Below are 24,927 nucleotides of genomic sequence, written 5' to 3' on the forward strand. Positions count from 1 at the left end.
TTCTCTATGGTTGGGATAGCCATAGTGCTTGGATACCATTTCTCTTTCTAAAGGCAACCTTAGTTTTCAGGGTCAAGCCTTGTATAGATGCTAGAAATGAAAGATGTAACAGACTAGCAGTGTGGGAATTCTTGACAGGGTCATGCATTTGTTCATCCAGCCTAAATTGCTTTCCCAATCTACCAGATATTGAGAGAGAAATGGATGCCCTCATTTAATTTATTGACAATAAGCTGCTTTCCTGGTCACACAACCAATAGCCTACCTGATTGCGGTAATACAAGTCAAACACCATACCACAATTACTACTGGGAACTGGGTAGCTAAAGAAGTCCAGGGTAAGTTTCCAGATGGCTGTCTGTCTCATGCTAACAGGTATCAATCTCTTCAGTTATGGACCTGAGTGGAGGGGACATCCATATTACTTTAGGATGACTGAGAGCTGTTTTCTACTGGTTCAGAAAAGTTGCCCATAAGATTACCTGAGTAATCTTGTCTCTGAGTCAGCCAGAACTCATACCCAAAGAAGTCAATGATTAGTGAACTTGAGATCAGCTGGCCCATGTTAACTCCGGAGGATGAGGCAAAAAGAAGAGACCTAATGAAGAATCATAGAATCTCAGAGTTGAAAGGGACCCTTAGAGAATGGAGATTTTGTATTCCGGTCTGTACTTTAACAGTAATCCCCTCCAAAACATCCCTGATTTCCAGCCTCAAGGAAAGGAGAACCCATGAACCAATAAAACATATTCTACTTTTGTAAAGCTCTAACTCAGCAATTTTTTCCCCATATTGAACTTAAATCTGCCTCTAGTAAACTTTTATCCATTATTCTCAACCTGCCTTCTCTGGTCAGACAACAAGAATTGATTAGGCACTCAGTATGTGCCAGGAAATGTACTAAGCATTGGGAATTCAAATACAAGTCATAAGAAATGATGAAATGGACAATTTCAGATGAAACTCTGGAATTATGAACTGAAGTAGAGCACAGTGACCAGAACCAGGAGAGGAATTTTCTCAATCCAAAGTCAGATTTAGGGGAACAGGAGGGTTAAGGAACAAGAATAAGGGTCAAAGAAATCTGGCACAGGCACAAGAGAAAACCCAGGGCTCATATTCTGCTATGGCACATTGATTAAAGATTTGGAGTTTGGGGAAGAATTTGGAGTCACTGGGAGTAGGATAAAGTATGATTCAAATATAGCAACAAAATCGAGGTGTGGTAGAGTTTGGGGCAACTAGGTGGTGCAGTGGTTAGAGTGCCAGGTCTGAAATGAGGAAGACTCATATTCCTGAATTCAAATCTGGCCTCAGACACTTACTAGCTATGTGTAATGGCAAGCAAAGAAGTAGTTAACACCTTGTTTCAGTTCAGGTTTCTTTTAAGCCTTGAGCATGATTTTATCAAGTCTTTGTTAAGAAACAAAACTTATGAACCCCACAACTTGTGAACCCCTGTTGAGAGCAGCTAATGACCATATATAAGGAGAAGCCCAGACTAGGAGAGAGCAGAACTGGAAGGAACTGAGAAGAACTGAGAACTGAACTGAAAAGAATTGAGAACTCTTGTGGTGGCAGAGTTGAGAAGGAGAAAACTTGTGGTATCTCGGCACTCTATGTTTGTCTGTTCTGTCTGTGTTGATGTTTGTTTGTGATACTTTGTACAGAAGCCCTGGGACCTTACTGGAAGCCCTGAAAGAGGATTTTCTGGTTGTCTGTTTACAAAAATCCTGGAGGAGGGTTTTGGAGGTCCTGGGACTTTACTGATTATTTGTGTTGACCTCTTGGACCTTGTTTGTGTGTGTCTGTCGATTTCACAGACAGATAGTGAATTGATGATGGTGCCCGCAATGTGCATGAATATTATTGTGGCTCTGTTAAGCTTTGTCTTCCCAGAAACAGGAACTGTGAAGGACTTGAGGTGGACTGGACACTGTGAACTTCAGTGTGGAATGGGAACTAGACAAAGAACTGGACAAGGAGCTGGATGAGGAGCTGGACAAGGAGCTGAGAACTGCCTGCCTTTGAATCCAGGTGACAGTTGGGTAGATTCAGGCAGGAACTGGGACCAAGAAAAAGGAACCATGGAAGCTGAGAGCCAGCCTCAAGTCACGATGAAAAGACCTCTTCTTGGGTACTTCATGCTGACTGAGAAGATTATGATTTACTGTGACCTAGGGGTAGAGAACTTTGACCTTGGTACTTTGTGTCCCTTAAGGAGGCCTGCTCCTTAAGGATGATTGAGTTAAGGACTTCCTGAATGATATCTTTTGTTTTAAACTATGTGGCCACTTTGGTGAAAACTATGTGGCCACTTCAGTGATAACTTGTTGTGTCATAACATTGTGAATGCTGTACTTTGGCTTCTGTGAATGTTTTGTCCTTGGTTTATTGCTGAATAAATAGAGAATTCACTATACTATGTAATCAGAACCTTGAAGCTGTTCACAGCAGCAGTCCTCTGGAGAGCTGCTTGTGCTTGGCTTTACATTTTGTGACCCTGGGCAAGTCACTTAACCCATCTGCCTCAGTTTCCTCATCTGAAAATGAACTGCAGAAGGAAATAGTAAATCACTCCAGTATCTTTTCCAAGAACACCCCAAACGGGTCACTAAGACTAAGACATGACTGAACAACAAGAGTGGGAAAAACCCTGAATTTGGAGTTGAAGACGTGGTTTGGGTTCTCAGTTATGTTACTTACCATATTGTGATGGACACAAATTTTCTGATGCCAGTTTTTCTGTTTGTAGGATGAGGGAATTGGGCTTGATGATCTCTATGTCCACTTCTAGCTCCATGACTCTGATTCATCTGTGACTCTAAGCACTGGGAGGGAGGGAAAGGAAGGGGAGGTCAGGGCAGTTGTCTATGATTCAAGGAATATAAATAGATTGAAATAAAGAATTGAAGGGGCAAAGAAGAGGTTTGGGATGAAGATCAATGTGTGTCTTTGGCAGGTGTTGCACTTTCCCCAGTCCGGATTGGATGCTGCCTGTTGTTCCAAGGTGATGAAGGAGGAGCTGGGGTTGATGAAGTTGGGCTGCAGTGGCTAACTAAGTGCTCATGCTTTATCCAACCAACACTGGCTCCTCTGTGTACCTAGATCAGAATCTGGTGCTTTGATGGACAAGCTCTTACTGTTGGGATTTGTAACCCTGCTCTGCTTAATGAATGGTGAGTTGCTGGGGATAAAGATCGGGGTGTGGAAGAAATATGGATTCCCTAACTCATAGCTTCTCCCACTATCTCTAGAAGATGCTGAATGAGATCTTCTCCCATCCCAGAGACAAATATGATTCTGAAGTGTACATAGGAGCCAGTATCCCATTGACTGTCACCTCCCAGTCAGGGTAGAGGATACAAATTTCAAAGCAATTCTTCTGCAATGTCCAGTTTCAGGACCTATATCCTTCTTGTTAGGCCTTTCCCCATTCTACTTCTAATAGTACTTTAAGATTTACAACACATTTTACATATATTATTTTATTTTGTCCTTCTGTCCCTGTGAAATAGGTGCTATTATTATCTGTATCTTACAGATGGAGAAACTTGGGTTTGTCAGGGGGTCACAGAGCTAATAAGTGCCTGAGCAGGATTCAAATTCAGGTCTCCTAACTTCAGCTACAACACTATAGCCACTATGCCATCTAGCTGTCCCAGCAGGCCAAATCTCTTCCTTCACTCAGACTAGATCCGGAGAGCTTCCGTCTCGTCTTCTTCCCAAGTCAAGCCTCTTGTTGCCTCTTTTATTCAGTCCTCCTTTGCCCTCATCCCATGGATTGATTCCTGAAGAAGCAACTCCAGCTGACTGGTGTGAACAATGGAAAGAAATTCAATGGTGCAAGGAAGGTTCCCAGAGATCTGCAGAGGTTTTAGAGTTAGGGGGTGAAGTACCCAATGACAATGTGTTTGTATCCTTTTTCAGCTTTATGTGACCTACCTGTGAAGAACCAGGGAGCTTTCCGTGAGTGTGACAGGATGAACAGACCTAAACCCTCAGCACAGACACATAAGTCTTCTCCCTTTCAATTCCCCTAGGCCCAGGTCAGCCCTATGAAGTTATTTGCTTTGTCCTTTCCATCTCTACCCCTCCAGCCCAGAGATAGGTAAGCCACATACAGTAAAACCTGTAAAAGGAGCAGGCACATTGAGGTACATTTTAGCATAAGTTTTTATTAATACATATTTAATGTTAGAAAATTTTGCCTTCCATAGGATGAGATATTTGTTTTCATGACATATCAGATTGCATGTGATGTAATAAAGGCTCAAAGCCTAGGGGGTGAAGTAGGAGAGAAGGGAAGGGAAGGACAGTAACAGAAAAAAAGTAATTTGCAAACCCTGCCTAGGACACACAAATGTCTTGTCTGGGCTCTTTTACAAACAAATCTCTCATTCCTATCTCCTACCAACAAACATCTAGGCTCAGAGAGCAGAGCTCTTTCCCCAGTCTCTACCCCTCACACAGCCTCATGTGCATTCCTCCACTTATGGCACTACTTCTTAGCATGAGGACAGTGCTCCTTCAGACACTGCTCATGAGTTACTCAGTCCAGGAGTGGTTGTCCAAGAATCACTGAGGAGGAAGGAATCTTAGAGATAATCTAGTCCACCCTTGTCACTTTAGAAATGAGCAAACTGGACCCTAAGAAAGAAAACACTTCATCCAAGGTAAGCTGACAATTTGAATGTAGAAGCTGGGACGTGAACCCAGATCTCCTGACTCACACTCACATGACCTGTACCCTCTGACTCACTATCTCTCATTAACTGAAAATCATATTATACTTCAAAATGACATTACCCAGAAAAAAAAAATAGTTTTAATAAATGATGAGGTCAATGTTCTTAGAAAAATATGGAAAGACTTGCATGAAATAATGAAGAGTAAAATGAGCAGAACCAAGAGAACATTGTATACAGTAACAGCAATATTGTTTTAAGGCCATTTTTAGTGCATAATTCATATAATTTCTCCCTACAAAGCTGCTTCCCCAAGTCATCTTTCCTCCTGTCTTCTCCCTTGACAAACCATCATCAAGGTGTTTAGGAGTTGATCTTTTAACATGGAGCATGAACTTCTGAAAAAGGGGCCAAGGCAGTCTCTGCACTAAATCCCCCCAACTCCCTGACCTTCACATATGCACATAAACACATTAGCACACAGGCCTCCTGATCTCAGGCCTCAGCCTCCATATTCTAATTTTCTGTCCCACAGCTCTCCAATGCAACCATTGTGAACCCAAAAAGCCATGTGAAATCGAAATGAATAGCTGCCTGGCTGGCCCTGGACAATTCTGCAAAACAGTGAAGATTTATTTATCCAGTAAGTGAGGCTGGACCCATGCCAAAGAGACCATCCAAAAGACAGCATCCCCATCTCCTACCAGCTCCCTATAGCCTGAATTGTAGACATGACCAGCTCACCTCCCTCCCCCCACATCAGAGGGAACAAAGCAGAGGACATGCATAGTCCCTTACTCTTCCTAGCCTTGGGGACAAGCTGAGAAGACATGGAGTCACAGAGAAGCATGGAGCATGTCCTAGGACCTCATCAACTTCAGATTTCAAGACTGAAACATCAAAGAGAAATAGTACCAGATTCAGGGGCTCAGAAACTAGTTACCAGACAAGGGCCTCACTTAATTGGTTTTCTTTCCTTACCAGAGATTTATGGGCATATGCAAGCATAGATCCTTACCAGTTTGTATGGATTCCCAAGGGCCCTTGTACGCCTCATGGATGAGAATTCAGGAGGGGAGAGGACTGAAGTGGTTCATATTGACAGGCACCCTGAGACTGTATTGCTAGTCTATGAAGGAGTATGTGCTAGTTTGGGGTACCCTTGGCATGGAATAATTTGAGCACTGAAAGAGCAAGGAGGAGAGAGCCTTTAAGGTTGTTGTATATGAGTAGCACATTTCTGAACCCCAGTGGCTTCTGCATTGGAAAACAGGGGACCTGGAGTTGGGCCAAGAAAAAGAAAGGAATCAGGAATGTTTTGCATGATAAAGAGAAGATAGGGTGGGGATACTATGGTTGATTCAAATACTTAGGATGGAGAGCTAGAGGTCCAATTTCCACACCTACGTCCCCTCCCCCCAACACACACACATACACATACACCAAAAGGTTGTTGTTATTTATAGATGAGGAACATGGGGCTTCAAATGACTTGCTCAAGGCAACACAGAATTGTCATGCATAACACAGTAGACATATTTATTCTCTATTGCTCCAGAGGGCAGAACTAGGAACATCAGGTAGAAATGTACAAAAAAGATGTAAACTCAGTATAAGAAAACTACCTAGAAATATCAAACAAGTGCCTTTATAGATAGTGAGTTACACATTAATGGAAATGCTTGAGCAAGTTGGATGGCTAATCATCAGGGATGCTATAAAAAGAATCATAGGATTTAGAGTTGGAAGAGGTTCTGGAGGTGATCTTGTCCAGTCTACTTATCTGACGAGGAAACTGGAGAAAGTTAGGATAGTCACTCATCCACACAGGGGCAGCTAGGTGGCACAGTGGATAGAGTTCCAGGCATGGAGTCAGGAAGACTCATCTTCATGAGTTCAAATCTGGCCTCAGACACTTACTAACTGTGTGACCCTGGGCAAGTCATTTAACCCTGTTTGCCTCAGTTTCCTCATCTGTAAAAATGAACTGGAGAAGAAAATGGAAAACCACTCCAGTGTCTTTGCCAAGAAAACCCCAAATGGGGTCACAAAGAGCGGGACACAACTGAAAAACAATTGCATAACATCCACACAGAATCAAAGTATCTCAGAGTTGGAAAAATTTTCTGAGATCATATGATCCCACCCATACCTCAGCAGGAATTCTCTCTACAAGATTCTTGATAAGTAGTTAGTTAGCCTCCTAAGGTCTCTTCCAACATTAAGATTTAATGGCTCTCTTTACTTTCCCTTTCCCCACCCACAGAAAGAAATTACACATCGATTCTGACCTGTTCTAGAAAGTGCAAGCCAAAAGCCCTGATTTCCCATGGCTTCGAAATAGAAATCTCATGCTGTAATGATGAAGACTACTGTAATGTGGACTAGAAGGTCCAATGGCCCTGTTTTGTTCCTTCAGAACTCCTGGTCCTGCTCTCCCTGTTGTATAACCCCAGCTCCTGTAGGCTACCACCTCGTCTATCAGCACCCCTTATGCTATCTTCTCTCCTCCCCCACTACCTCCCCAGTACCTGACCCCTCCATTCCCAGACTCCTTTTGTTCTTCCTCTAGCTCTGCTTCCCCACTCAGAATGTCTGGGTGGTCATGTTTTCATCATAATAAAGTTGACATTTACATAGCACTCTTAGGTATACAATGCATATACATTATGTTTTTTGATGAAAAAAGACTCCCTGCCTTCATTATCATCAACAAAGGGACATCCTTCTTCCCCTCTACTATGCTTCCTCTCCATGGGGCTCTATATGACCCTTCATTTTCTGTATAGCCTTGGGGACACCCAATAACTCTCAGTCTTCAACTATGGGCTAGTGAGGAAGGAAGACTGCTGAGGGGTGAAGGCAAGGGCTACCCTTCTACTCACGTTTGGTAGCTCCAAGAAACTAGCCAGAATTTCTTTGGGGCCCCCATAGGCATCAGGTCCCTGCATGTGGGGAAAAGAGCTGACTTAGCAGGTCTGGTGTTGATCAGCAAGCTGACTCCCCAAACTCTGCCATCCTGAGTCTCTCCTGGATATAGCAGCAGACGTGATGCGCTCAGGCCAGCAGCAGAAGTGGGAGAAGGTGGGACAGAAAAGAGCCCCAGAAACGCTTTTCCTCCAAAAATAAATCAGTCAATTATCAATAAACATTTATTAAATGACTGTTATGTGCTAGGCACTGCACTAAGATCTGGGCAAGAAAGAAAGACCTCAAGGAGCTTGAAATCTAATAGAGAAGGAGGACCTACAAAAGGAAGTGGAAAGGAGGAGGGGAAGGAGCAGAGGTACTGGAAATGGGGGGAAAGTCAGAGAAGTCCCAGTAGTAAAGTCACGTGAGAAATAAGGAACTGTTCTGCACTGAGCTTAAATGAAGATTTTGGACTCCAATCAGAGAGGCAGAGAGTAGTGATGAGGTGGTGTATCAAGGCTGATGCAATCTTACAAGATGATGAGGTTTTCCCAATAATGAGCCTCCTGGAGCATGGTAGAAAAGTCAAAGAAGTCCAAGTGGTTTGGACCACAGAGAACAGGAGAAATTGAGAGGGTGAGGTGGATAGAAACTACAAGAATACTCTTATCTCCCCATCTTGGAACTTAGTCTCCATGAAGCAGAGCAGGAGGAGGCCCAGCCAGAGTAGGTTGTCCATTTGTCATGAGTGGGTCCCTGTTGCAGTGAGAATGGAGAATGAATGGGCTGACTTGGAACGAGCACTAGAACAACGACTACTCCAGACCACCCCCCCACTTTACAACCTTGGAACTCTGGGCAGATGCCAATAGGTGCCCATACAATAAAAAGTCCCTGGTATTTGTGGAGTAGGAAGGAGCTAGACCAAGTCACCCTCTCCCACCCTCTTCCTGCCTTAGGGCTGTTCCCCGAACCCGGGACTGTTCAGCAGCTCAAAGCTCTGTATACCAATCAAGTAAAGGCAGAATGAAGAGGAGTAATAAAAGAACTTCACTGGTTTCAAGGGCACAGGTTTCGAATTATGACCGTATAGTAGATGTGATGGAGCCAGGAACCAGAACCCTGGATTCCCTTCTATGTTTCACTGGCAGGGAAGCAGTGGTATGGATAGAGAGTCCTACCCCTCTTCCTTCTAAAGTAAGGAGAATAAAGGCATCATCAGTATACAGGACTTCCTTATAGGGAGGACTGGGTGACAGGTGAGCAAATTTGCTCATAACACATAGTCCAAGTTCAAAAGAATCTGTCTGGGCAAAGTTGGGCATAGTTGAATCCCAGAATATTAGCAATGTTCCTTCAAGGCCCTGCTCTGGTCCCCAGTGTCACCACCTCACCACCTCTACTATTAAGCATCCTAGGAAAAAATGTTCTATGTCTAAGGGAATAAGGAGAAATTCCCAGCAAATTCCAGAAAGTTGGGAACCTGGGAATGAGAAAGATGACACATGGCTATTCCCCTAGAGAGACTTCCATTTTACTCTATCTTAAGAGTTACTCCCTTATTCAGATAATTCATTTGTCTTCGCCTCTCCTTCCCTATTCCTCTCTTCCTCACATATATCCTTTCCTCCTCATGAATGTGGGAAAAGGGCCAGATATCATCAGTTCCTAGCCAATCAGAACTCACCTAATGCCTGTGCTGCTCATCACCCTGAGCACTCTGAACTTCTCACTTTGTGTTTTGTCCTACAAGGAACTGGTTTTGGTCATACTCTAAAATACTCCCTGCAGGGAAACCTTGGGAGAGGAGAAACCACATAGTTGGTCAAGCAGGCAATAGGGCCAAAGAGAAAAGGGGGCCGCAATCTCCTGGACCCTTCATCTATTGAGTACCTGCTATGTGGAGGAGCTATACTAAGCACTGAGGATACAAAAAAGAATCAAAAGACAGTTTCTGCCCTTAAAGAGCCAACAATCTAATGGAGGGGAAAACATGGAAACAAATAAATACAAAGCAAGCTATACACAGGATAAATAGGAGATAATTAACAAGGAATTAAGTTAATTAACAATGGAGCTAAAGAGGGTTGGAAAAGGCTTCTTATTAAAGGCAGGATTCTAATTGGAACTTAAATGAAGCAAGGGAGGTCAGTGCTCAGAGTGGAGGAGGGAGAACATTCCAGACAAAGAAAATGCTAAAAACCAAGACATAGAGTGCCTTGTTTGTGGAACAGCCAAGAGGCCAATGTCCCTGAATTGAGGAGTCCATGTCAGAGAACAAAGAGGAAGAAGATTGGAGAGGCAGGAAAGGGTTTGCTTGGGCTCAAGTCTGCTCCTTCATACCCTACCACTTCCTATTAACCTGTTTAAATAGGTTTATGTGCAGGAACAACCAACCCAAGGTTGTCGGGTGAGTCCAAGAGTATCTCATTGGAAAATTCAGTTGAGTTCATCAACAGTTTACAGAATGAAAGAATGAATGAACAAATGAATGAGTTAATTAATGAAAATGCATTTGTGAAGTGCTTACTATGTGTGTGGTACCATGCTAATGTACCACATTGCTAAGGATACTAAAAGAAAAGCAAGATAGGTCCCGTTCTCAAAAATCTCACATTCCAATAAAGAGAGACATCACAAACAGAAGGTTCTAGCTTTAGATGGAAAAAATGCAGTGGTCTTCAGGGTACAGCAGCAAGGTAGATTGAAACGCGTTTTTTAGTATTATTTTCCTTGATAAGACTATTCCCATTTCTAATGAACTCCTTGACAATACCAAGGACTTTGATTAAAGCTTTCTTTCTGGGCCTCAGTAACTGTGACCTGTAGAAGCAGTTGCCAGGTTAAATGTGCACCAGGGCTCCACCCATGGTTGATGGTTGCAGGGGATAGACAGGAAATTGGGTTGGTGGTTTGGGGAGTGCAGGTCCCATTTGAATTGGTTAAAATGGTGACAGTGACTTGTACTGCCTGACATATGCCACCCCTATTTTTTTCTGGACAGACTGACTTGCCTCCTGTGCTGGTGGCAGTTGGTTATGCTGCTGGCTGAAACAGTAGGCTCTTTCTCCACAAGGATTGCTCCCCTTTTTAATGGCTGTGGGGTCTGGGCTGGAAGCAGAGCTCGTAGTTTGGAGAGAAGGTAGGGGCACACTATGCTGGCAGCTCTTGGGCTTACCTGCCCATTTTTATCAGTGTCAGTGGTTGGTGAACTTTTCATTAATTGAAGCATTGATTTATTTTTATTGGTAAAATTGGGGATGCTAAGGAAAAAATTTGATAAAGTACTAAACTCCAAATAAGTCAGAATGTGCAATTACTGTGCTGAAATGAAAAAACAATATCATACTAACCTATCAATGAATAAATATTTATATAAGTGTCTGCGCTTAGAGATAGCCTATACTATGCCCTGGGAAAGTTTCAAAGTTTAGAAACATCATGATCCCAACCCTCATGGAGCTAACATCTAATAGATTAATGAGATGCAAACATATTTACTTATAATATACCACATTATATATAATTCAATGAGAAAGTTACAAAATAATAACAATAGTTAGCTTTAAGGTTTGCAAAGTGCTTTATATATAATATCTCCTTTTATCTTCACAACAACTTTGGGAGATAGATGATATTGTTATCTGTATATTACATATTAGGAAACTGAGGCAGACAGAGGTTAAGTGACTTGCCTAGGTATAGCACCAATGCAATATTTACAGCACCCACAATCACAATAAAGACCACAACTATAAGTATTGCATGATGTTCAAACACAAAATATACAAAACTCTCCAGATAAAGGATAGAACTGAAGGATTTATTTAGACACCAGAAAATTGAATCCCAAAACCAGTAAGTTGATTCCATCATAGTACCAAAGATATTCAGAAGCCATAATAACCCTGAGAGCCACAGCATCCTTCAGCCTTCCCACAAATCAATACAAGATCAATATCTACTCACAAGCCTATCTGACTCCTTGCCTGAGCTCCTCTCTCCCCCATGATCTGGTTAGCTCTGACTACCATCTTCCTGTGGCTCTGCTGCACCCTTCAGCAAATTCCCTCCATCACAGGCTCCATGTGATTATTTTCAGCCTACTGGGGGCAGAGTTTACTTTCAAAGCAGGGGAGGTCTTCAAACTCCCCCCTAGGTCTATAAAGGGGCAGGGAAGATCTTCAAATCCCCATTCCCATTACACTAGGTTCACAGACCCAGTAAGCATCTGAAGCTGCATTCTAATTCAGGTCTCCCTGACTCTAGGTCCAGCTTCTATCTACTGACCTACCTAATGGCTTCTCAAAATAAAGTACCATGAAGCTCCAAGAAGGTGATACATAACTGAAGCGGGAGGTAGGGTAGAGGAGAGGCAAGATGGTGTGGGCAGGAAAACTTATTGGAGCAGGTGCTGTTTGTGTTGGACTTTCAAAGATGGGTAAGAGTTCAAAAGGCAAAAAGGCAGGAAGGATATTATAGACACAGAGATCAGTGTGAGCTTCAATAGATATTTAGTAAGTGCTTCTTAACAAATTAGCAAAAATTAACAAAAAAGTCCCTTCCCTCAAAGAACTTACAATCTAATGCAGGTGTGAGTGTGGAGAAAAGAAACAAAAGAAGACAGTACCTAGTATGGCGGCATCTTCTTTTGTGTAGTTGAAACTAAGCAGAGAGGCCGATGCAGAGTGAAGGGAATGGTTTGTTACAGTCCCACATGGTTTCAAGGGACAGAGTAATCAAGCTATTTTGGAGCATAAAGTTTGTATGGTGGAGTAATATGAAATGAGGTTGGAAAAGTCAGAATAGCATCAGATAACAGAGGGCCTTGAATGCAAGGCAAAGGAATTTGAACTTAACTCAGTAAATAGTATATATTAGTACTGCTGTTCTTGATTGGTGAAGTAACATGGCAGATCTATGCATGGGAAAGCTCATCCTGAAGGATGCAATGTGGGAGGTAGGAGTGCAGGTAGGAAGATTTTATAGGTGTCTACTGTCATAGTCAAAGTGGCCAGTGATGACAGGCTATACTGCTTTCAATGGGAATAGAGAACAGGAGACAAATGTAAATCTTTTATGCTAAGATGATATGAGCCTATGAAATGAAATCCATGTTGTGGAGGTGGAAATCAGTAAGACATGAGACCTAATTGAACAGGAGAGGTAAAGGAGGGGAGAGTTTCCCCCTTGCCCTCAAGGTTACAAACATGGGAGATTGAGTGAAGGGTGGTGCTACAGAAATATTGAAGTCAAGAGAAGGAGCATATTTAAGGGTAAAATATTAAATGCTAAATAATTTTGGAACACAATGAATGTGGAGTTATGGTTGTATATATTGTAAGAAGTTAGAGATATAGATACAGAGCCCAGAAGCATCTCAGGACTGGAGATTTGGGAGTAATCTTCAAAGGTGTGGGACTTGAAGATATAGGAGCAAAAGCATGAGAATAAATCTTTGGGGAACACCTGTATTTTTTCATTAATTAAAGCACTGATTTACATGTGAAATTATGGATGCCAAGGTTTGAAAAAAAAGTTTGATAAAGTATTACACTCCAAATAAGACTATGGGAATTTTTTTTTTATAAGCAATCGGGGTTAAGTAACTTGCTCAAGGTTACAGGGCCAGTTATTTCTGGGTGTGGTGCTGAGTGTCTGAGCCCAGGATTCGATCTCCAGGTTGTCCCAACACTGGAGCCGGTAGTCTTACTTGCTGAGCCACCTGGCCGCCCCTAAGCAATTGGGGTTAAGTAACTTGCTCAAGGTTACACGGCCAGGTGTTTCTGGGTGGGTGCTAAGTGTCTGAGCCCGGGATTCGATCTCCAGGTCTTCTCAACACTGGAGCCGGTGCTCTTACTTGCTGTGCTACCTGGCCGCCCCAACTATGGGAATTTTTGTTGTTGTTGTTCAGTGGTTTCAGTCCTGCCAACTTTTTGTGACCCTATTTGAGGTTTTCTTGGCAAAGATACTCGAGTGGTTTTCCATTTCCACAGCTCATTTTATAAATAAGGAAACTGAAGTAAACCAGGTTAAGTGATTTGCCCAAGGTCACACAACTAGTGTCTAAGGCCAGATTTGAATTCAGGAAAATGAGTCTTCCTGACTTCAGGATCCTGAAATAAATAATATTATGTCAACCTAACAATGAAGAAACATTCATCTAATATCACTGATCTATGATAAATAAAAAGTTTATCTATGTCATAGTCACTGCCCTCTTGGAGCTAATAGTCTAGTAGAATAATAAGGTGCAAAATGTCTAATAGGTTAAGAAAGGAACAAAGAGTCTGCAAAAGAGAAAAAGAAAGAAAGGTTAGAGATGTGTAACCAGGAGAATTTGAAGTCTGAGAAGAAAGAATATCTATCAAAGAGTCAAAGGGATGGCCAACTGTATACAAACCTGCAGAAGTCAAAGAAGATGAGGACTGGAAAAAAATAAAATAAAATGTCATGGGATTCAGTCATTCAGAATTAATTGCTAGGGCGGCTAGGTGGCACAGTGAGTAAAGTGCCGGACCCAGAATCAGGAGGACCCGAGTTTGGTTCCAGCCTCAGACACTTAACATACACACACACACACACACACACAAACTAGCCATGTAACCTTGGTCAAGTTACTTAACCCCAGCTGCCCCTCAAAAAAGCAAAAAAAAAAAAAAAGAATTAATTGCTAATGGATAACAATATTTTCACTAAAGTGGTGGGGGTAGAAATCAGATTGCAAAGAATTTTAGAGAAAGTGAGAAGTGAGGAACTAGAGACATCTGCACAGACTTTTTCAAGGTTGTTTAGCTATTAAAGGAAAGAGACTGCTAATGACATGTTAGACTGGATAAAGAAAAATATAGCATTCAGAACTAAGGAGGCAACAATTCCACTGCACTCCATCCGAGTCAGAATACATTTGAAAAACTGTATCTAATTAAAGTGTGTCACACACTAGGAAGAATGCTAAGCTGGAAAACATCAAGAGCAAAAAAGTCAAAATAAATCAATCAACTGATCAATCAGTAAACATTTACTATCTACTTTGAGTCAGGTACTAAGCTAGATAGTGAAGAATCCAAAGATCATGACATTTGAAGATGAGAGAAAAAGAGTTCAGGATGTCTAGACAAGAGAATAGAGGGTTTATGGGATATATAATGGCTGCCTTCAGATATCTAAAGAGTTATCATATGACAGAAAGAATAAATGTGTTCTTCATGGCTTCAGAAAGCAGAAACAAGAGTAATAGATTAATGTTACAGAGTTCCAGCTATCAGGGCAAGAACTCACTATTTGACAGAAACTCAGGAAAACTAAAAATAGTCTGACAGAAACTGGACACAGACCAACATCTCACACTGTATATCGGAATAAGCTGAAAATAGGGGCATAATTTAGGCATTAAAGGTGACGTAAACAAATCAGTAGAGCATGGAAGGAATTAATTTCAGATCTATTGATAGAAGAATTCATGACCAAACAAGAGTTAGAGAGGTTCATGGGAGGTAAAATTGATCATTTTGATTACATAAAGTTGAAGATATTTTGTACAAACAAAACAAATACAGCTAAAATTGTAAGAAAATCAAGAAATAGGGGAATCTTTGCAGCAAGTTGCTCTAATAAAGGTCTCATTTCTCAAATATATGGGGAGCTAAGTCAAATTTATAAGAAGAGTCATTCCCCAATTGTTAAATGGTAAAGGGCTATGAACCAGGGATCTTTCAGAAGAAGAAATCAAAGCTATCATTAGCCACATTAAAATGTTTCAAATTGTCAATAATTAGATAAATTAAAACAACTCAGAGGTACTCACAATCATCAGATTAGCTAAGATGACAGAAAAGGAAAATGACAAACGCTGGAGGAGGTATGGAAAAATAAGTAAACTAGTGCAGTGTTGGCAGAGCTGTGAACTAATCTAACTATTCTGGAAAAGTTTTACCTATGCCCAAAAAGCTATTAAACTAAGCATACCCTTTGACTCAGCAATACCACTACTAAGTTTATGCCCCAAAGAATACAAAAGAAAAGGAAAAAATGGGGCGGTTAGGTGGCACAGTGAATAGAGCACTGGCCCTGGAGTCAGGAGGACCTGAGTTCAAATCTGGCCTCAAACACTTAACACAAAACTAGCCGTGTGACATTGGGCAAGTCACTTAACCCCAATTGCCCTACCTTACCCCCTTTAAAAAGGAAAAAACCCTAGCAGCCCTTTTGGTGGTAGCAAAGAAATGGAAACTAAAGGGGTGTCCATCAATTGGGGAATTGCTGAACAAGTTATGATATATGAATGTTATAGAATACTATTGTACTGTAAGAAACAGTGCATGTGATGGTTTCAGAAAGACCTGCAAAGACCTATATGGAAAGTGCAATGGGCAAATCCAGGAGAACAATTTACACAGTGACAGTATTGTCAATATAATCAACTTTGAAAGATTTAGTAATTCTGATCAATACAATGACCCACAATTCCAAAGGACTCATGGTGAAAGATGCTATCCACCTTCAGATAGAAAACTGATGAACTTGGGATGCAGATTGAAGCATATGTTTTCTCTCTCTTTCTTTTTCTTGTTTTTATTTTTCTCTAGAACATAGCCAGTTCAGAAATTTGTTTTGTATGATAACATATTTTAATGGGTTTTGTATCAATAGTTTTTTTTTTAAGTAAATGATAAAGAGGAGGGTTTCAGGAAAAAAAAAACCCTGGGAAGGCTTGTATGAACTGGTGCAGAATGAATGAACAGAACCAGGAGAACAATTTATACAAAAACAAAGAAACATTTATACTATATCATAAAAACAATCAACTCTAAAAGACTAGTAACACTGATTGATACAATGACCAATGACAATTCCAAAGGGCTCTTGATGCAATATGCTATTCATCTCCAGAGAATGAGCTAAGGGACTCAGAGTACAGGTTGAAGCATATTGTCTTCTTTTTCTATCTTTTTTCTTTCTTTGGCTAGAGAGATGTTTAATTCAGGAATTTGTATGGTTTACTAAAACAGAATAAAAATAAAGTGCAGGGCTGGGAGTTAGGAGCAACAAGTCCACTTTTGTGCAGTCTGAAATCTCAACTCCTCTTTATTATGAATTTAACCATGTTGAATTTAAAATTCCCAGGCAACAATCAAATGTGCTTTGAATCTCCTAAAAGTGCTAGAAATCTTAACTTTCTCCACTTACTATATTGTTTTGGTTTTTCCCAGGGGTACCTGAGTGCCATTTTAGGGAAGCATTCTCCATCACCTTGTTTTCAGAATCTCTAGGGTAAAAAATTTAGATCCATTATTGGATGGATCTAAATTGGGAAAACTAAGTTGGGAAACTGGAGTGTCTCTTCCACTAAAGGATCCATCTGCTCTAGAATCACATGTGTGGCTTGCAGTAAGTTCATTCCCCAGGGAATTTGGTCTTTCCTGCTTCTTTGGAAGAACACGAGTGAAGCCCCACTGACATCACTTGAGCATCTCTCTGGTGAGGGGATGCAATCAGCACAAGTTGATGGTTAGAGAACATCTATCAGGAACTGAAAGTAGAAAACAGTCCTGGGGAAAAAGGACATACTCCAAGTCATAATCTAAGTAGGTATAGCAATCAATCTCAGACAAGGTAACAGTTAAAAAAAAAAAAAAGAGTTGATTAAAAAAGGTAAACAGGGAAAATATTATGCTTAAAACCTGTTATAGGAATGCAAATTTTTAAGATCTTCCCTGCCCCTAGGCTTAAGTGCACCTGGAGCCTATTGTGGGAGGCTTGTTTCTCAGGAAATACTTTGTGATTGGGCAGTGGGTCAAGAAGGTTGTTACATTCTCTGAGCCAGGAGAAGGCTATATAAGCCCTGGTGTGAGGCTTTGCTTTGGGGCTCACTTTGAGAAGTGTTGTATGATTTGACCAGATGAGACTCTGGGCAGCCATTGTTGAGAGCCCTCCCCGCCCCCCGCCCCCCCCCCCATTGAAAACACAGATGTTGATGTTTCCTTCTCTGGTAACTGTGATTTGGTATGGATATGAATGGTTGGACAGTTTGGAAGCTAATCTGTTTGATCTGTTTCTCTGTCTTGATAATTCTGTCTGTATAACTCTGAAGTTGGGGGTGCTAACTTTTTCCTCTGGTAAATGATATATGTTTGATTGATTAAAGTAAGCTTGTTAACCCATTTTGAGTTGCTTTCCTTTAGAAAAGCATATCTAAGAACCTGTGTTGGCAGCCACCCTGGGGATGCTGGGGTGCTTGCTGCTACAAAACCATACATGATGAATCAATATAAATACACAATAACTATTCATTGAATGGCAAAAATTCTAAATACTTCAAGGAAAAATTCATCAATTTATAGGAAGAAATTGAGAGTAGGATTATGATAGTTGAGATATTAACATAGCCCTTTCAGACTTGGACAAATTTAACCAAAAAAATAAATAAGAAGGAAGTTAAGGACCTAAATAGAATTTTAGAAAAGTTAGATACAATGGATCTGTAGTGATTACTGAAGAGGAACAGAAAAGAGTATACACATTAACAACTACAAATGACATCTCTAGAAAAATTGACCAAAACTTCCCAAACAAATGCAGAAAAAGAGAAATTTTAAAAATACATTTTGCTGATAACAATAAATAACACAAATTTTTTAATTATGTTAAATTAAGAGTCTTTGAAGAAGACTAAGTGGAGACTAATGAATTAAAAGAATTCATGGATCAAATTTTAAATATTAGGAACAATAGAAAATTACATAAGAGAAAATGCAACCAAAGACATCCTGATGGGAAAAGGTCTATCTCTGAACACTTTCATGAAGGACAACAAAAAAAGGAAAAATAGATCAATGATTAAGCATACACCTAAAGGTACTTAAAAATCAACAAAATAAAAATCCTCAAATAAGCACCAAGATAGAAGTTCTGAAAATCAAACAAGAAATTTAAAAAAATGTTTTAAACACAATAAATTAATAAATAAAACAGAATTTGATTTGTGAAGGAAAAATGGTAAAATAAACAAACTATTAGCTAATCTTATTAAAAGAGAGAACAAACCTAATTGACAGTGTCAAAAAAAAGAAAGAAAAGGGAAATCAATACAAATGAAGAAAAATAAAGAAAAGTATTAGAAATTATTTTGTGCAATTGTATGCCAACAGAACAGTTTAATTGAAATTAATCAATACCTACAAGTATAAATACCCAGATTAACAGAAGAAGAAATAAAGAACTTGAAGAACACAATTTCAGAAAAAGAAATTGCATAAATTGTAAATGAGCTCCCCAAAAAAAATCCCAGGACCAGATGGATTTGCAAGTGAATTTTATCAAACATTTTTTTAAATTAGTTTCAATATTACATAAACTTTTTGCAGGTATAAAAAAGGAGGATCCCACCTAATTCTTTCTATGATGTCAATATCATCTTGATTCCTAAACCAGGGAGAGATAAATCAGAGAAATAAAACTGTAGACCAATATCCTCAATGAATAGCAACACAAAAATTCAAGTAAAATATTAGCTAAAGGGCTACAGCAACACATCAAAAAGGTTGTAAATTATGACCAGGAAAGATTTATACCAGGAATGCAAAGTTACTTCAATATTAGGAAAATTATAAGTATAATAAATCATAGTAGTGATAAAGAATAAAAATTATGATTATATCAAAAGATGCAGAAAAACTTTTGGCAAAATACCACTCCCATTTCTATTAAAATAACTAAAAAACATAGGGATAAAGGTGCCTTTCCTCAATTCCAAGCCTCCACAGCACTCTTCCAACACTTCTGTTGTCCTGTATTCACTTGTTCACTACCTTCTCCCTTTTGGAAAATGGACTCAACTTGTGGAACTTTTGTGGGGTTTAACAGGCCACCTTGTTCCTTTATAGCATTCCATGGATATCTCCAACCATCCCCACATGGGTATATTTACTCTTACCACTTTCGAGCTCCCTAGGTGTTGTCTTCCCCTTTAGAATGCAATCTCCTTGAGGGTAAGAACTATTGGTCATTCTATTTCTATCCCCATGATTAGCACTGGCTCAGTGATTAGTGTCTAGAACATAGTAAGTGCTTAATAAATGCTTTATCTATTTAAAACCAAATATGTAATAGAGATGAATTAGAGGCTTCCAATAAGATTAGGGACAAAACAAAGAGTCTCTATATCAGGTGAGAAAGCCCCAGAAAAATAGGAATGCTCACTATAAGAAAAGACTTCACTGGAGCTTAAGGTTACAGTGGTCTTTGTATAGGTTAGGACAGGGAAGAAAAACCTATGGCAGTTAGCAGCAAAAGCCACAGAGAACCAAGCATGACCCTAAGGATCACTATTAGTCTTGTGTCTGATAAGTCCAATTTTAAAAGGTCCCTTGTTCGTAGTAATTCTGTTCTTGAAAGTATAGTTATAAAATGGTTTGTAATTATGCCCCCAGTAAGCGAGCAAATACTCTCTAACAATGGACTGACTGATGGGTTGAGATTCCAGCCCTACACTAGGAAAGGTCACCCTCTCCTGTGTGGCTCTAAGAACTGTCCCATGCCCTCATGCCATGAACAACAGGAGAGCAAGAAATGTAAGGACAGGATCAAACACAGGAGTTTTTGAAAAATAGCATTGGGTATGTCAAATATAGTCTTTAACAGAATAAAAAGATGAAATTAGAAATGGGTACCAGTGGCATCCAGCTGAAGTAAAGCCAGGGCAAAAGGTTAGAACTTCCAGTTTCTTGTGTCTATTTTTTTGCAGCTCTCCAGTCACCAAAGCAAGCATTTGTGATTTTTTTTTTTAATAAAAGATAATAGAGCTGTAAGTTCAATTTATAGTAACTTTTCATGGTCTCTCATGGAGTCCTCCTTTTGAAAAAGGGAATTGCAGATGATGTGCACATTTCTGCTGCATGTGTCAAGGAAAGACTCTGCCACCTCCTTCTTTCCATCTCTTTATGTCCTCTCTCCAGGGGTATGGTGGAGCCAGTTTGAACCAGCTGAGAAAGCAGATTGTTAAATTTTCAGTACTAGCATTTACACCTCAGGAAACTAGCAAGTGCTACAAATCAGGTTGATTGTTTTCTTAATTATGTAGACTTAAAGAGATGGATAAGTTTTAATAAAGCAAATCGAATTTAAAAGTTGTGCTATGGATACATTTTTTTTTCAATTAAAGTAACACTGGCATCTTTGAAAATGTCTGTGCAGGGTACAATTTCTCTAGGTGGCTTTGAGATTATACCACCAGTAGTTTCCTGGTTGAAATGTGGTTCAGGGCATTTACCATTGACCAGCACATTCCTGCCTCTCTCCTCTCCTCTCCCTCTAGAGAGAGCCTCAAAAATTCCCAATGTAGAGTTAGTCCTCATCTTATGTTAATATGCTCTTTTCCTAAGCGGGGAATAAAAATAATTCCCAGGGTTTTTAGCAACTTAGATCACCCCCCCCCCCAAAGCTGTTAAACAAGGATCTTAGTTTCAGCAAGTATGAAGAATAAGGGGAATATATGAGCTTTGCCGAGATGTTGTGAAATAGGAGAGCCCTTTCAGGCTGGTGAAGTAATTTAGGGGCAGATGATAGCACCAGACGGAAGCTGGAGGCCAAGGTGGTGGTTTCATTCGGTAAAGCATCAGAAGAAAAAGGCAAACGGGGAAATGAACAACTAAATTAAGGAGACGGTATAATTCCCATATCTTGGTAGAAAGGCGATGGAGTAGAAGTGCATAAGGAGATTTACATTTTCAGACACAGTCTTGTTTTTTTCTTTTTCTTTTTTAAAGCAATGGGGGTTAAGTAACTTGCTCAAGGTTACATGGCCAGTTATTTCTGGGTATGGTGCTGAGTATCTGAGACCAGATTTGATCCCCAGGTCATTCCGACACTGGAGCCGGTGTTCTTACTCGCTGAGCCACCTGGCTGCCCTTGTTTTTTTTCTTTTTGCTTGACTATATTTATTTGATTAATTTTCTAATTTTTATAAATTAAACATGAACATTTCAAAATATACAAAGAAAAACAAAAGAGGGGATTATATATGAAATGGTGAATTGTTGTTAAGTAAGTACAGTGTAATTTTTTTCCTCCCATTCACATACATATTTGGCATTGGAAGGGGCAGAGGTGAAGGGATCTATACTTCAAATTTAACATGATAGTTCCAACACCATTCCATTTGTCTGAACTTCCTTATATTCTCTTCTGTTAGTTTTTAGAGATTTGTTGATGATCCTTTTTTTGTTGTTTTTTTTTCATCTTTTTGGAAGTTTCATTTGTCCCTATACCCCCTTCAAGGCTGCCCACACACAAACAATAAAAAACCCACCTTCATTAACAAATAAGTATAGCCAGGCCAAGAAAAATAAATAAATAACATGTTTGTTGTATCTGAAAATGTGTGTCTCCTTCTGAACTCTAGTGTATCACTTCTCTGTAAATATGGGGAAAATAAGAAAATTTATCATCACTATTCTAGAATTATAATTGATCATTGTGTTAATCATGGTTCTCAATTATTCCAAAGTTGTTTTTCTTTACAGTGTTGTAATCATTGCATAATCCTTATTCTTCTGGTTCTTCCCACTTCACTTACATTAATTAAAACAAATTCTTCTAGGTTTCTCTGAATCTGTCCCTTTTGTCATTTTTTTAACTTTATTAAAATACTTAATTTATTTCACATGTATACTTTGTCTCCCCACCATTTCCATTTGTCTGACCACCACTACTACTAAGTCCTATCATAACATTCCATACATACTTAAATGAAGCAAAGGGTAGAGTTCCATCTTTGAAAACTAAACAGGCATTTTGGACCACACATTCTTGGCAAAGTAATCTGGACATTTATCAGACATGGTAGGGAAAGTTCTCATTCTGCATTATAAAAAAGCCAGGTGTCAACTTGTAAGACAGAAAATTTTAACAAACTCTTCAAACTTATTTTCTCAAAGAGATTTCTTCCACAGCCAGAGATCTTGAATAACCTCTTGATCAGACATCAGGAAGCAATTCTTTACATAGTTAATGAATTTGCCTTCCACTTTTGGGAGGGAACCACCCTTTCCAATGCTTGCCTACAGTTTTGCTTTAATATTCCCTAAAGGAGTTTTGTTCTGCTTTTTGAAGGATTCTTGACCTTTTGATTTTGGTGTGGTCGGCTTTGAATCTTTTCTATTTTGGTTTGATTTTTGTGCATTTTTTGCTGCAGCATCATGAACAGATTTCTTCATTGGAAGAGTCTTTTCTTCACTTTCCTCATCTTCAAAGTCATCACCATTGCCATCTTTATCATCACCATCTACATCTTCTTCAGACAGTTTTACTTTTTTCTGTGGAAACTAGCTACAAACTCCAGGAGCAGATCATTTGCCAGACATATCTAAAAGTTTCATATCATCTTCCTCTTCATTATATGATTCTGCATCTTCCACCAGTACTACTAGGTGCTGGCCACTAGGCCCCAAACCACATTTCAACCATGAAACTATTGGTAGTGTAATCTCAAAGCCAACTAGAGAAATTGTAGTCTGCACAGACATTTTCAAAGATGCCAGTGTTGCTTTAATCGGATTGCCTCCATAGTTTGGTACCTCTAGTTCAACAATATGAAATTCGTCCTTCCCACCAGCCCCTAAATTCACACTCCCCAATGACAATTGGTGCTCATTTTCATCACTATCTGCCTTAAAATGATTATCTTTGTCAGTCTTTAGTTCACAACCGAAGAAGAAATTCTGGGGCCAGAGGGGGTTCATATCCATTTCCATTGAGGCCTCCATTTGAACAGCAATACTGAGGAAAGCAGAGCAGTATGGAGAGGAGAGCAGCAAGGCAGATGGACAGAACAGCTCTCCCTTTTTGTCATTTCTTGTGGCACAAGAATATTCCATTGCATTAATATATCATAATTCACCATGGCACAGTAGAAAAAGCAATAGCTCCACAGTCGGAGGACCTGGGCTCAAATCTTACCTCCAGTACTATCTGTGTGACTTTGAAAAAAATCAATTAACCTCCTGGGCCTCAGTTTCCTCATCTGTAAAATGAAGAGGTTGGACTAGATAGCCTCTAACATGCTGTCAGCTCTAGATCTGTGTTTCTATGAGTTGACTATCTAGACAGGGAAGGTTCTAGAGTACTGCCCTAAGATCCTGATTCCTACAACTTCCTCAGAAATAGGTAAAGCTTCAGCAGTTAGTACAGGATCTTTATTCATTTACCCAAAGTTTCTGCTTTCTTTGAATTTCAGAGCTAATATTGGAAGTAAGCCTCAGGTTCCACTGGCTGCCAGCTCCTACTCTTGTTGCTGAGGAAGCACTCCCCTGAAACACAGCATCCATCAGTAATCAGGACCCTAGGACCACTTCCCATCCTCACAAGGCACATAAAAAAGCTTGATTCTTCCACCTCTTCACAGTCTCCTCTTCTTCTAATTCCTCCACTAATGGGTCTCTGTGGATAACTCAAACCGGTTTCTACTCCTCCCCGCGATGACCCCATCTTCTCTGAACCATAGCCCACACACTCCTTTGCACAGAGGCATCTTCTCCCAGAGGCACAGAAACATGGTGTACTGTTCTTTACCACCATATTCAGGCCAATCTGTCCATCATTTCCCATCAAATGACAATGCCACCAGGCACAACATTCTGAGAGCCTCTCCTAAATATGACTAGTTAGATTTGAATCGCTCATCCCAGGGCCTGCTGGGGTCACGACTGAAAATAGAAAATGTTGTTTCCTCTATTAAAGCCTAGAAAATAAGTCATAAGCATGAATGTAGAAGGTCTGACTATAAAGAACAAAAGAAGTTCTGGAAAGCCAGATTCCTATTTCCCTGATAATTAATCCAAAGGGCAATACATATGCCTATATGGAACTTAACTGAAGTTTGGTACATTTCTAAAACCATTAGTACAATTGGACAAAATTATAATATAAGGAAAGTTTAATTTATAGCATCTCCTACCTCCCCTTTTTGTACCATTTCCATTCTTTGGAGAAGATGAGAAAGTATGTCATATAAGAATAATTGAAAGTACTTGGAGTTTAAAAAAAAAAACATAATTAAAGGGGACATCATTATAGTCAAGTAGTTTAAAAGGCTATCATATAGAAGAGAAATTGTCTTTTTTGCTTGGCCCCTGAGCAAAGAGCTAAGAGCACTTAGTAAAAATTGCACAGAGTCAAATCTTGGCTCTCTATAAGGAAAAACTTCCTAATTACCAAAGCTATCTTAAAAAAAAAAGAATAAAATATATAAGTAGATAAAGAATAATATTTTAAAATAATCAAATATCTAAATAGATAAAGAATAATATCTAAAAATATTTTTTTTAAAAGA

The 24,927-nt window shown here is 39.7% G+C and overlaps 1 pseudogene; it reads right to left on the reverse strand.

Moving 5' to 3' along the window:
• Nucleotides 1–22,501: 22,501 nt before the first annotated feature.
• Nucleotides 22,502–23,362, reverse strand: LOC138155010 (nucleophosmin pseudogene; annotated as a pseudogene).
• Nucleotides 23,363–24,927: the final 1,565 nt, after the last annotated feature.

Source organism: Petaurus breviceps, unplaced genomic scaffold (assembly GCF_028583685.1).
Source record: "Petaurus breviceps papuanus isolate PSGF00001 unplaced genomic scaffold, PetGlider_PUasm1.0 91133, whole genome shotgun sequence".
Classification (NCBI taxonomy): domain Eukaryota; kingdom Metazoa; phylum Chordata; class Mammalia; order Diprotodontia; family Petauridae; genus Petaurus; species Petaurus breviceps.